The following is a 15,313-nucleotide window of genomic DNA, read 5'->3' as shown; positions in this document are numbered from 1 at the left end:
CAGGCTTTTACAGTGAGACAACTCCTTTAGTAATCAATCACAACTAATAATAAGAATGAAGACAAAATTCAAATATACAGTAGGTGCATCAATATAATTATTAAATAAATAGATCAACAACTGTTTAGTTCAGGCATGAATGTGAAGCACTTTGCTATGATCAACCACTAAGGATGACATGACTCTGTTTGTCCTCACTAAAAGTAAAATTAGACATGAACTTAATGTACAGTTAAATGTTTCTCTGCCTTACTAATCAAATATTAATTCACTTTCTAAATGTATACACAGCCACAAAAATAGATAAAATATATATACATATATATACTTACATTACAGTGATGGTTATGTTCATATGTTTCCTCATTCAATTATTATAAAAACTGCTAAGTATATAATATTATTTTCTCTTTATAGATGAAAAAGCAAAACTTTAAAGTGCCAAGAAATATATCCTAGGTAAAATAAATTTAAACTGAAAAAACCAGGATTCTAGTTTGATCTTTCTGACTCTTAAACAAATATACTTACTCACAAGTTGCTTTTAACAACTTTCAGAATTGGAGAAGGAAAAGCTATGTCTGAGAGAAAGGTCAAGGTCAAAACACTTTCAAAGATGCAATACCACATTCTATTTGAAATTTGGAAGTACAAACATGGTATTGTTTGAGCTTGGTTTAAGATTGGTAAAGGATTATGACAAGGTTGTATATTGTCACCTTGCTTGTTTAAATGCCAGGATGGATGAATCACAAACTGGAATCAAAAATGGCAAGAGAAATATCAATAACCTCAGATACATAGATGATAGCACTCTAATGGCAGAAAGTGGAGAGAAATTAAAGAGCCTCTTGATGAGGGCGAAAGAGGAGAGTAAAATAACTAACTTGAAAAATCAACATTTTAAAACCTAATACCATAACATCTGGTTCCAACACTTTATGGCAAATAGAAGGGGGGCAGGGAATTTGAAGCAGTGACAGATTTCATTCTCTTGGGCTCCATAATCACTTCAGATGATGACTGTAGCCATGAATTTAAAAGACAGTTACTCCTTGAAAGGAAAGCTCTGGCAAACCAAAAAAAGCATATTAAAAAACAGAGACATCATTTTGCCAACAACGATCCGATAGTTAAAACTATTGTTCTTCCAGTAGTCATGTACAGATGTAAGAGCTGGACCATAAACAAGGCAAGCAGCAAAGAACTGATGTCTTCAAATTGTGGTGCTGGAGAAGACTCTTGAGAATCCCTAGGACTGCAAAGAAGATCAAACTGGTCAATTCTAAATTAAATCAACACCAAATATTCATTGGAAGGATTAATGCTGAAGATCCAATACTTTGGCCATCTGATGCAAAGAGCCAACTCATTGGAAAAGACCCTGATGCTGGGAAAGATCAAAAGTAAAAGGAAAAGAAAGCAGGCAGCAAAGGATGAGATGGCTAAATGGCATCACCGACTCAGTGGACATGACTTAGAACAAACTCTGGTAGACAGAGAAGGATAGGGGAGCCTGACATGCTGAATTCTATGAGCTAGCAAAGATCTGGACATGACTTAGCAACTGAGCAATAAAAACAGCAAGAATAAGGAAGTTTAATAAATTCAAGGTTGCCTTAATAATTTTTCAAGTAATATAAATAATCATAACATGAAATACATGGAGAATAAGAACAGCATGACACCATTTCTTCTCCTAGGACTCACACAGATTCCAAAGATTCAGAAAACCATCTTTGTGTGTTAGGTCATCTACATCATCTCTGTGGTCAGAAATGTGCTCATGGTGGTCACCATCACTGGCAGATCATTACAAGAGTTCCCCATGTACTTTTCCCTGGCCCATTTCTCTCTCTTTATCTCTCTCTCTCTCTTTTTTTAATGTTTGCTATTCCTCTGTGAATACCCCTATATTGATTATAGTCTCAATCAATTAAAAAAAAAAAAAGACCATCTTATTCAAAGGATTCATGCCCCAAATCTTTTCAGAACATTTACTCAGAGATGTTGAGATCATCCTGCTTAGTGTGATAGCCTATGTCTGATATGTGGCCATCTGTAAGCTCTTGTACTAATCAACCATCATGGACTGGTGGGCATGTGGACTGCTACTGACAGTGGTGTGCATGGGAGGTTTTCTTCATGCAACCTCTTACTTTTCTGATTACTCTTCTGTGGTCCTAATGTCATAGATCAGTTTTTGTGTGATCGGAGTCCTTGCTTAATTTTGCCTGCACAGATACACTCTAGGATTACTTGTCTCTGCCAAAAGTGGATTCATCTGTCTGCTAAACTTTCTTCTCCTCATGGTCTCTAATGAGGTCATCCTGTCCACCCTATGACCCGCCACCTAGAGTCAAGGCACAAGGCACTCTCCATTGTTTCTCTCATATCACAGTGGTTGTTTTCTTCTTTGTGCATTGTATATTCATGTACGTGAGACCTGACACTACTTTATAAATTCATAAAAATATATATTTATATATAAAATTTATTACCAAGTTCTAATAATTTTGCATAAATAGCTGCTCATTTTTATATATCACAATGGTAATGGTAGTATACTGGTATTTCAATACTTAACTAGGTTACAAAAGAAATTAGTCATTGAACCTCCAAAGGGTAAATAAAAAAGAGATTGTTTCAAGTTTTCAAATTCTTGCAGCCTTCAGAACTTATTGGCATTGCTCATACCACCACCTTAGGATGCTAACCTAACAGAATGAGTGATGACTCAAACAAAAGGGCACTTTAATGTCAGGCAGGATCTTCAACTTATTAAAAAAAACAAAACAAAACAGTTCTACTCCATAAAGCACTTGCCTGCTTGCTATCATTGGATATGAGGTCAGTGTGATTGTTGACTGTGAAAGGATGAAGACTGAGCTCTTGTGGTGCCATGGAACATGCAGGATGCAGTGCACAAAGCTGCACCCATCAGGATGAAGACTGAACTCTTGTGGTGTCATGGAGCATGCAGAACATAGCACACAAAGCTGCATCCATCAGAGCCCCTTCACTGACTCAGTGTCCCCATGCTCCAGCTGCTGTAGCTCTGGGCTTCTAACAGCTCACAGCCCCACCCTGCTCTGGACAAACTAATCTGAGAAAATGAAAGCTGTCTCATCTGTGTCATTATGCTCACCATCCCAGGGCCCATCAGGGAGCAATGGCTGACTTAATGGAGCAAAAAGAGCTGATCTTCTTATCTTAGGTTGGAGCCAGTTCTGTTGTACTCTGAATACTTCAGAGCTCCTGTGGCTCCAGGCTGAAGTCATACCTTAGTAAGGACAACATCCTTCTTCCCTCTACTATTGTCAGGTGCTCTCAACTATTTTTCTACATTTCATCAGAACTATAAAGGAAAGTTATGACCAACCTAGATAGCATATTCAAAAGCAGAGACATTACTTTGCTGACAAAGTTTCATCTAGTCAAGGCTATGGTTTTTCCTGTGGTCATGTATGGATGTGAGAGTTGGACTGTGAAGAAGGCTGAGCACCGAAGAATTGATGCTTTTGAACTGTGGTCTTGGAGAAGACTCTTGGGAATCCCTTGGACTGCAAGGAGATCCAACCAGTCCATTCTGAAGGAGATCAGCCCTGGGATTTCTTTGGAAGGAATGAGGCTTAAGCTGAAACTCCAGTACTTTGGCTACCTCATGTGAAGAGTTGACTCATTGGAAAAGACTCTGATGCTGGGAGGGATTGGGGGCAAGAGGAGAAGGGGACGACAGAGGATGAGATGGCTGGATGGCATCACAGACTCGATGGACGTGAGTCTGGGTGAACTCCAGGAGTTGGTGATGGACAGAGAGGCCTGGCATGCTGCAATTCATGGAGTCAGAAAGAGTCAGACACGACTGAGTGACTGATCTTATCTGATCTGATGAGAAATAAATATTGAAGAGAAATTTTTGTGTAGCTCCATTGTTTTGCCCTTTCTTGGACATCATGTATGTAAAATCACAGAATATGTGGTCTTACCACATTGGCTTATTTGACTTCACAATATGCATTCAGATGCCCTCCATGTCTTCTCATAGCTTGGTAGGTCATTTATTTTTAGCACTGAATAATATTCCATTGTCTTGATATATAATAGTTTATACATTCACCCATGAAAAGACATGTTAGCTGCATTCAAGATTTGGTAATTATAAGTAAACTTGTTTGGTGGCTCAGACAGTAAAGGATCTGCCTGCAATGCAGGAGACCCGGGTTCAGTCCCTGAGTCAGGAAGATCCCCTGGAGAAGGGAATGGCAATCCATTCCAGTATTCTTTTCTGGGAGAATTCCATGGACAGAGGAATTTGCAGGCTACAGTCTATGGGGTAGCAAAGAGTCAGAAATGACTGAGCGACTAACTCTTCATACACTTGTAATAAACAGTCATGTTTAGCCTAGTTAATATTTGGGGTTTTTTATTTGTTTGCTTGTTTTTTTTTTTTTTTTTGGTCTTTAGACCATATCTTATTTGTCCTTTGCTAGTCCCCTTCCCCGTATGTAGCAGAAAACGTCTGAATCCAGTAACTACTCATTTACTTATCTATTTTAAGCATTTAGGAGTTTGGCAATACATACAATTTATTATTCAGTTTCTTAAGTTTTATGGGAAATGTTTTATATTCTGATTAATAAGTGCAATAGTAGTCACTGTTTTTTCAGCATTCTGAATGAGTGAATCTTTCTCTGTGCTCAGTTGTTAATATTAATTTTTAAACGTGACCTCAGGAGTACAGATCACCTTGATCTCAAGCTCAGTCACTCATCTGTGTCTGACTCTGCAACCCCATAGACTGTAGCCCACCAGGCTCCTCTGTCCATTGAAATATCCTGGCAAGAATAATGGAGTGGGTTGTCATTTCCTACTCCAGGGTATCTTCCTGACTCAGGGATGGAACCCACATCTCTTTTGTCTCTTGCTTTGGCTGGTGGATTCTGTACCACTGTACTACCTGGGGAGTCCAAGTTATATTTAAGCTATGGGTCCTAAAGCATATGGGTAGGGCTATCCTAGTCAGAGGAAATAGAAGAGCAGAAGAAGAGTTTAAAGATTTAAGGTAAGTTTAGAGATTGTAAGTTGAATAAATGCATGATAATCAGCTGCCTTGAAAGTTACTCTCTGCATATACTTAGGTGTCACAGGCAGTCTTATCTAGAACATATATTTGGAGAAGTAGTACTAGTAAAGAGTATGGAATAAATCCCTTGGGAAAGAACTATGGACAGAGTAGGCAGCTTATCTATTTTTATAGACAAAGATTTCATTAGGATTAATTATCTTTAAAAATCTAAAGTGTTTGGAAATGCCCAGATAATTCTTTCCTGCAGACTCTTCTCCTTTTCCATGGAGAGATGATTTTCTTTAATTTCAGTCACGAAGAGTTGAGCACGACTGAGCGACTTCACTTTCACTTTTCACTTTCATGAATTGGAGAAGGAAATGACTACCCACTCCAGTATTCTTGCCTGGAGAATCCCAGGGACAGGGAGCCTGATGGGCTGCCATCTATGGGGTCGCACAGAGTTGGACACGACTGAAGCGACTCAGCAGCAGCAACACAAAGAAAAACCATCAACATAAACTTCAACATCAACATAAATTCTCTAGTAAAATGGTCTTGAAAGTTCCACAGAAACAGACAAAATGGAAATTCTGGACTATGAAAGATCACATGATTCTACATACAATGTTTTATTAAATCTATACTGCCTTTGATTTTAAAGATATTAATATGTGTTAAAAAAGTCATCTTAGAATTGATAAGTAGTATTTCATTTAAAAATCATCTTTAATAAAAACAAGGGGTATATTTCAGATTGTTTCATACTTATTCATTGGAATAAAAATTTTATGATTGGCCTCCTATGTGAGAGGTCTTCTTTGGTGGCTCAGAGGTTAAAGCATCTGTCTGCAATGTGGGAGACCCAGATTCGATCCCTGGGTGGGGAAGATCCCCTAGAGAAGGAAATGACAACCTGCTCCAGTATTCTTGTTTGGAGAATCCCATGGATGGAGGAGCCTTGTGGGCTACAGTCCATGAGGTTGCAAAGAGTCGGACACGACTGAGAGACTTCACTTTAACTTTCATTCACTTTAGACAATGTAGAGGGGCCCAGCATAGCTGGATGAAAGCATCCAAACAAAGCAAATTGAGGGAAGAATGATAAAGAAAGCAGAAAAGCACCGAATATCAGTTTCTAGTAGCCACATGCCTTGCAAAATTTCACAAGTATTGAAAGAAAGAAAATGCTAGTTGCTCAGTCATGTCCAACTTTTTGCCACCCCTTGGACTATAGCCCACCAGGCTCCTCTGTCCATGGAATTCTCCAGGCAAGAATACTGAAGTGGGTTGCTATTCCTTTCTCAAGGGGATCTTCCCTACCCGGGGATCAAACCCAGGTCTCCCACAATGCAGGCATATTCTTTACCATCTGAGCCACCAGGGAAGCTCTTAATATTACGTTTTATGAACTATAATATTATCTCATTTTAAAGCAATGGCACCCCACTCCACTCTTGTCAGACACGACTAAGCGACTTCACTTTCACTTTTCACTTTCACACATTGGAGAAGGAAATGGCAACCCAATCCAGTGTTCTTGCCTGGAGAATCCCAGGGAAGGGGGAGCCTGGTGGGCTGCTGTCTATGGGGTTGCATAGAGTCGGACACGACTGAAGTGACTTAGCAGCAGCATAGATATTTTCAAAATGAAAACAATATAATTAAAACAAATTTCTAAGACAAAGGCATAAAAACTTACAGAGTCAGTAGTTACCCATGTCTCCTTGATCCCATAGCCTATTATTATAACACCATATTTTTCTTTCAATGTGGTGTGACCTCTGAGATTAGCTTGTTACAATCAAATAATTTTCTAATGCACGGATCAACAGGTTAGATTTTATTCCAAGGAAAATAAGGTTTAACAGCAATTTTGCAGAGGGCTGTTATATGACAGGAGATGTGCTTTAGGATAGTTCTTATATTAAAATGTCTCAAATCCAAGTGGTCACACCCAGAACTAGCTGGATCCCTAAAAGAGCAGACCGTGATCTGAATCATAGCAACATGCTTATTTGACTCATAAAATGTCAGGGGTCATTGAGTCCAACTCCTCAAAGAAAGCTAATATGTTTCAATAATATTTCAATGGATACATGTCCTCAGGACATCAAGTACATCACCCTATTTACTTTAAATCTAAATGTATCACTTTAGACCATACTTTCCTCATGGCGATTTTCATTTCCATGTTTCTCAGGGTGTCGATGAGAAGGTTCAGCATGGGAGAAATCACAGTGTAAAACAGAGATTTCCTTATCCTTGTCCTCTCTCTCTGCAGGTAGAATACAAATGTAGATACAGGGCACTAAGAATAACAGTACAACTGTTATGTGAGAACTACAAGGAGAGAGAGCTTTCCTTCACCCTGGAGAGGAATGTGTTCTAAGATTATATAATATGACTATGTAAGAAGCTACTAGGACAAGAAAAATGGCAACAGCTACCATCCCTGAATTTGCAATCACTAGGATACTCACAACAAGAATGTCTTTGCACACCAGTTTCAAAAGAGGCTTCACATCACACATGTAGTGATCTATCTGATTAGGACCATAAAAAGGTAACTAGAGTACCATGAGAAGTAAAGCAATAGAATGCCAAAAACCCACAGCCCAGGCCAGGATGATCAACATGTCATACCTCTGTTCATGATGACCATGTAGTGCAGGGGCTTGACAATGGCGATGTAGTGGTCAAAAGCCATTGGCACCAAGATGAATATTTCCACACCTGCCAGCAAGTGGGCAGTGAAGAGCTGAGTCATATAGTTGTTATAGGAAATGTTTCAACAGTTGTTATAGGAAACATTTCTTCGTGCTGTAGCTAGGTCCCTGATTAGCCTGGGGACCACCGTGGATGAGGGAGAGGTGACAGAGAAGGTAGTACATCGGTTGTTGCATTAGATGGTTGCAGGTGATGGTGAGCAAGATGATAAAATTCCCCATTAAGACAGCCAGGTAACAGAGCAGGAACAAGAAGAAGAAAAGTAACTCTATTTTCTTATTTCCCCACAGCCCTATAAAAACAGATTCTGTGACATTGTTCTGATTTTCCATGAAGCTGAGCTGAGTTCAGAATACACAACATAAATTCAGTTTATCTGAAATGAAACAGATCATGATACATATTTAAGAGCATTTTAAAACTTTGTGTTAATTATGCAATGAAAAAAGATGTTGTTCATAGAGGATTTACTACAGACAGTCTATATTTTCTGTTGTTTTTAGATCATGGACATCATATTTCTAATGATATTTTAAAAGAATATGTATATAAATCTGGATCATTTGTAAATATTTTTCAGGGATTTAACTCATAACCAACTAACAGGTAGTTTCTGATAGTCATTTTGCATATTGGAAAACAAAAGTATTGGAGGATTCAGTTAATTACACCAAATAATTACGATATTAAATTAAAGTCAAGCCAAGATGAACCTGACTCTGATACCAGACTTCATGCTCTTGGGAACTATGTAACAACATTCACTGAATGTTGAGGAAATTCCAGCTCTTGTCCATCTCTATAAAAGATAAAGGTCATTCTCCATTTCAACCTTTAGTCATCTACATAACTTTAAGAAAATCTCTCCCATTCTCCATGTGCATATGAATCTTGTATAAAGTTTCAGTCACAGAGGAACATTTCCTACAATCAGTGGAGCTCCATATATATTCTTGAAATTAAAACAAAGCATGTAATACTTATAGTAGAGCCTACCTAAATTAGTCAAAAGTATCAATAGTTTCAAGGGTTCTCTTAGGCAGGTGTGGTCAAGATTCAGAATATGGAGTAGCTGGAAACAAGAGATTCAAGTACAATGTGGGGCATGTGAATATAGGATATTACTATATTAAAACTCCATTTTTCTGATTATTCAAAATATAGAGGTTACTGTTGATAATTTATAAACATTTTCAAGAACTAGAAGTTTTCTTTTGAAATCTGAAGAACTTTGTGTGATTAAAAAATAACCTACTTATTTAAATACACATTTCATTTTATTTTTATTTTTTTATATTTATTTTTTGAGAATTTTATACTTTTATTCAGTGCTTTGCATTTTAGTTTTTTTTTATTTTAAATTTTATTTTATTTTTAAACTTTACAAAATTGTATTAGTTTTGCCAAATATCAAAATGAATCCACCACAGGTATACATGTGTTCCCCCATCCTGAACCCTCCTCCCTCCTCCCTCCCCATACCATCCCTCTGGGTCGTCCCAGTGCACTAGCCCCAAGCATCCAGTATTGTGCATTGAACCTGGACAGTGCCACCTTTTTGATGTAGTATACCTAGAAGCAGAGAAGTCAATATGTTGAAAGCATCACCTTCTACCCATAATCAAACGTCCTCCACAGCAAAGTCATGGTTTGCCTCAAGTACTGTTAATTTCAATGACCTGTGTCCTAATAGTACTACTGAGGAACACTATGATGTATTGTACAGATCCATCATCAAATGATCATAAAGATGAGCATCTGGGCTCACATGTTCTTGTTAGTTTTGTTTGTTTGTAGGTGGTGTTGTTGTGAGCGCTGAGTAGTTAATACTCTGTAAGCCTCTTTTTTCAACTGATAAGTGAAAATGGTAACAGTAGATCTGTTTGCTTCATATCAAAAAAAAAATGTGCAAAGAATATCCAGTATAAATAGCCTATTGTTCAGACTTGTCAACTCCACAGGACAATACTCCAACAAGTAATTGGAGAAAAACCACTGTTCTCTAAGAAAATAAATACTGCCATGTTCATCAGTTAATTATTTTATCTTTAGATTTTCTATTCTGTAATAGGGAAATTGGTTGACAAATCCATATTAGACTTACATAAACATAAGGAAGAAACATCAGTGTTTCTGTTACACAGACTAACATAAGTTTAGTCTGTGTATGAAAGAGAGCTTATTAAAGAATTATTTATATATAAATGGAGGAAAAAACCTACTTTATGTGGAAGACTGATCACATGACACAAACAAATTTAAGATAACTTTTTATTAAGATTTTAGTAAAAAATTGTAGAAAAACTGTAGGAAGTGTATCTCTTGTTTTAGAATGTTTCTTATATATTGGTTTAAGTCTCAGCATTCAACATCTGGAGCAGTGTTGCACTAATTTTCCAAAGTGAACATCACTTTGGAAAATGCATTCTCATGAGAAAATATCCTTTAGAGCAGGTCTCATTTTCCTTCTGATCTTCTCTAACTAAAATTCATGAAAACTGCCTATGGTTTGTTGTTCGTTTCTGTCTCCTACCCTGTTTCCTTTCTTTATCCCTCTCTCTCTCCCTACCCACTCACATATCCACACTGCCCCCCGCCCACATACACCCACAACACACACCACCCATATATATGCTTAGATGCATGTGTTTTTTGAGTGAAGGAAGAATATTGAGTTAACTTTTCCCACATACTTTCTTGTTAAAGAATTTCTTTCAAGAATTCCTTCTTCAGACTTGAAATTCTTCAAGAAAAATCTCTGTGAGGAACTGTTTGGAAAGACATCAGCTACAGTTTAAAAGAAAAAAAAAAAAAAAACCACTTAAATAAAGTGTATTACGAAAAAGGATTTATGACTAAAGTTAAAAAGTACATAAACAGTGTAAAAACCCATCAAGGGAAATTTGATAGGATTTTTTTTTTTCTTTCAGTGTTTAACATATCAATAGAAAAGAAAATCATGAAATTAAAATTTGTAGTATTCTTTATTTGCTGTAATTAGAGTAAAAAGCTGAAATAACCATATGCTAACTATGTGTTCTGGCATTTGTGCTCAGTCATGTTTGACTCTTTGCAACCCCATGGACTGGAGAGCTCTTCTGTCCATGGAATTTTCTAACAAGAATACCGGAGCAGGTTGCCATTTCTTACTCTAGGGGATGTTCTGTGAACCAGGAACTGAGCCACTGTCTCCTGGGTCTCCTGCACTGTCATGCAGACTCATTACCACTGTGCCATGTAGGAAAATCTGTATATGTTCTAGACACAATACTAAAAACTTTTCATTTACTAATCATTTTCCCTTTACCACCAATTGTTAGGGAAGGTATAAGTGCCCCTGTTTTGCAGATAAGGGAGCTGGAACACAAGTTTCTACAACAACTAAGGGGAATTCTATATCTAGACAAATTCTGTATGGCTTAGAACCTCATACTATTTTCACTATACTGGAATTTATTTTCCCAGACACAAATAAATAAAGGCTTAAAACTCTCAGTTTGTCCTCAAATTAATGTCTGGATTTTTCTGAATTCCCTCTCTTGAAAATAACCACCAAGAAAATTAATCTAGAAGATTTCAAGTTTTAAGATTCCAATCACTCGGATCAAAAAATTATGTAAAGTTGTTCAAAATCCCAATATTTAATAGAAATTTAAGGTACACACAAGGCTTCCTTGGTGGCTCAGTGGTAAAGAATCCATCTGTCAAGCAGGATACTCGGGTTCTATCTCTGGGTAGGGAAAAAAGACTCTGGAGAAGGAAATGTCAACCCACTTCAGTATTCTTGACTGGGAAATCCAATGGAGAGAGAAGCCTGGCAGGCTACAGTCCATGGGCCTGCAAAGAGTTGGGCATAACTTAGTTGTTTACATGTTAAACAACACCACCAACAAAATATACATGTGTAACTCAGAACAAAGCTCACTTCTGTAAGATTTTCCATTTATTTGAAATGTCAGGCAACCCTTCAGGCTGTTTCCTTTTATTTTTCTGAGGTGTGATCTGACACAGCAAATAAATATGGAATACATCTGACTCCCAGCCACCACCCCTGGCCTCAGGCATGGGGGCGTGGGGTAGCTCCTCCTGGCCGGCATCCCTGGCCCAAGTATATGCCCCAACCAGTAATACTGAAGAAGCTGAAGTTGAACGGTTCTATGAAGACGTACAAGACCTTTTAGAACTAACACCCAAAAAAGATGTCCTTTTCATTATAGGGGACTGGAATGCAAAAGTAGGAAGTCAAGAAACACCTGGAGTAACAGGCAAATTTGGCCTTGGAATACAGAATGAAGCAGGGCAAAGACTAATAGAGTTTTGCCAAGAAAATGCACTGGTCATAACAAACACCCTCTACCAACAACACAAGAGAAGTCTCTATACATGGACATCACCAGATGGTGAACATGAAAACAGATTGATTATATTCTTTGCAGCCAAAGATGGAGAAGCTCTATACAGTCTGCAAAAACAAGACCAGGAGCTGACTGTGGCTGAGACCATGAACTCCTTATTGCCAAATTTAGACTTATATTGAAGAAAGTAGGGAAAACCACTAGACCATTCAGGTATGAACTAAATCAAATCCCTTATGATTATACAGTGGAAGTGAGAAATAGATTTAAGGGCTAAGATCTGATAGAAAGAGTGCCTGATGAACTATGGACTGAGGTTCGTGACATTGTACAGGAGACAGGGATCAAGACCATCCCCTTGGAAAAGAAATGCAAAAAAGTAAAATGGCTGTCTGGGGAGGCCTTACAAAAGAGAAGCTAAAAGCAAAGGAGAAAAGGAAAGATGTAAACATCTGAATGCAGAGTTCCAAAGAATAGTAAGAAGAGATAAGAAAGCCTTCTTCAGCAATCAATGGAAAGAAATAGAGGAAAACAACAGAATGGGAAAGACTAGAGATCTCTTCAAGAAAATCAGAGATACAAAAGGAACATTTCATGCAAAGATGGGCCCAATAAAGGATAGAAATGGTATGGACCTAACAGAAGCAAAAGATATTAAGAAGAGATGGCAAGAATACACAGAAGAACTGTACAAAAAAGATCTTCACGACCCAGATAATCATGATGGTGTGATCACTGACCTAGAGCCAGACATGCTGGAATGTGAAGTCAAGTTGGCCTTAGAAAGCATCACTACGAACAAAGTTAGTGGAGGTGATGGAATTCCAGTTGAGCTATTTCAAATCCTAAAAGATGATGCTGTGAAAGTGCAGCACTCGATATGCCAGCAAATATGGAATGCTCAGCAGTGGCCACAGGACCAGAAAAGGTCATTTTTCGTTTCAATCCCAAAGAAAGACAAAGGCAAAGAATGCTCAAACTACCACACAATTGCACTCATCTCACACGCTAGTAAAGTAATGCTCAAAATTCTCCAAGCCAGGCTTCAGCAGTACGTGAACCGTGAACTTCCTGATGTTCAAGCTGGTTTTAGAAAAGGCAGAGGATTGATATTTGGCAAAACTAATACAATTATGTAAAGTTTAAAAATAAAATTAAATTAAAAAAAAAAAAGAAGAAAAGGCAGAGGAACCGGAGATCGAATTGCAAACATCTGCTGGATCATCGAAAAAGCAAGAGAGTTCCAAAAAAACATCTATTTCTGCTTTATTGACTATGCCAAAGCCTTTGACTGTGTGGATCACAATAAACTGTGGAAAATTCTGAAAGAGATGGGAATATCAGACCACCTGACCTGCCTCTTGAGAAATTTGTATGCAGGCCAGGAAGCAACAGTTAGAACTGGACATGGAACAACAGACTGGTTCCAAATAGGAAAAGGAGTATGTCAAGGCTGTATATTGTCACCCTGTTTATTTAACGTATATGCAGAGTACATCATGAGAAACGCTGGGCTGGAAGAAACGCAAGCTGGAATCAAGATTGCTGGGAGAATTATCAATAACATCAGATATGCAGATGACAGCACCCTTATGGCAGAAAGTGAAGAGGAACTAAAAAGCCTCTTGATGAAAGTGAAAGTGGAGAGTGTAAAAGTTGGCTTAAAGCTCAACATTCAGAAAACGAAGATCATGGCATCCAGTTCCATCACTTCATGGCAAATAAATGGGGAAACAGTGGAAATAGTGTCAGACTTTATTTTTCTGGGCTCCAAAATCACTTCAGATGGTGACTGCAGCCATGAAATGCTGCTTACTCCTTGGAAGGAAAGTTTTGACCAACCTAGATAGCATATTCAAAAGCAGAGACATTACTTTGCCAGCAAAGGTCCGTCTAGTCAAGGCTATGGCTTTTCCAGTGGTCATGTATGGATGTGAGAGTTGGACTGTGAAGAAGGCTGAGCGCTGAAGAATTCATGCTTTTGAACTGTGGTGTTGGAGAAGACTCTTCAGAGTCCCTTGGACTGCAAGAAGATCCAACCAGTCCATTCTAAAGGAGATCAGCCCTGGGATTTCTTTGGAAGAAATGATGCTAAAGCTGGAACTCCAGTACTTTGGACACCTCATGCGAAGATTTGACTCATTGGAAAAGACTGATGCTGGGAGGGATTGGGGGCAGGAGGAGAAGGGGACAACAGAGGCTGAGATGGCTGGATGGCATCGCTGATTCGATGGACCTGAGTCTCAGTGAACTCCGGGAGTTAGTGATGGACAGGGAGGCCTGGCGTGCTGCGATTCATGGGGTCGCAAAGAGTCGAACACGACTGAGCGACTGATTTGATCTGACATCTGACTCTCCTACGAATGTCCATCCAAAAGATGCATTTAGGGAAGTATTGTTGGGGATAACTTGATTAAAAGCACAACAGAGGCAATAGGGAAAAAAAATCCCACATGCAGTCTATAGCAGTCAATGTGTATGAGGTTATAATTATAGGAATTGTCAATAATATTAAAGGGATCTATAAGAGAGGCTTGAGTCTTATTTAATGGAATCTCAAGGGTTACCACAGGTATGGCTCCATATTTCTATAATATGATAGCACTGATGAAATAGCATAGATATTTATCTATTTTTCACTTTTCCTAAAATAATTTCTTCAAAGACTGAAGTTGCTGTTTTTTACCATGGTATATATTAAAATATAAATTAATAATCTTGTAATCTTTATTATCATTTTACATAAATGTAGTAAGAGAGAATAAGAAGATAATTTCTGTTCCTTATAAACATTACATCATTGCCATTAGGATAGAAATTAGGAAATTATCTATCAAGATTTAATTATACCCACTGGAAACTTAGAAGCCATATACTGACTTGTGTTACTCAATATTAATTATTTTTATGTGCTATTTAAGGTCAAGTAGAAATCCATAATAGATCTTTCTTTCTTTATTTAGCTTCTTTTGCTTTGTTTAGTCCCTTTTCACTTGTTGTGAATGTGTGAATGAGGAGGAGGAGTGTCAGTAGAACCTAAGGAAACAGGTTGAGTACAAAGTAGTCCTTAGTCACTATATCTATCAGATGTTGTTCATGGGTTCATGTAAGGTTTTACTTTTATATATATATATATATATATATATATATATATATATAT

At 37.9% G+C, this 15,313-nt stretch overlaps 1 pseudogene; it reads right to left on the bottom strand.

The window, feature by feature from the left end:
* Positions 1–7,199: 7,199 nt before the first annotated feature.
* Positions 7,200–8,130, bottom strand: LOC113885185 (annotated as a pseudogene).
* Between the last annotated feature and the right edge of the window lie 7,183 nt (positions 8,131–15,313).

This window comes from Bos indicus x Bos taurus, chromosome 28 (genome assembly GCF_003369695.1).
Source record: "Bos indicus x Bos taurus breed Angus x Brahman F1 hybrid chromosome 28, Bos_hybrid_MaternalHap_v2.0, whole genome shotgun sequence".
Classification (NCBI taxonomy): Eukaryota; Metazoa; Chordata; class Mammalia; order Artiodactyla; family Bovidae; genus Bos; species Bos indicus x Bos taurus.
The sequence above is the reverse complement of the archived record's forward strand: the minus strand, read 5'-3'. Positions and strand labels throughout refer to the sequence as shown.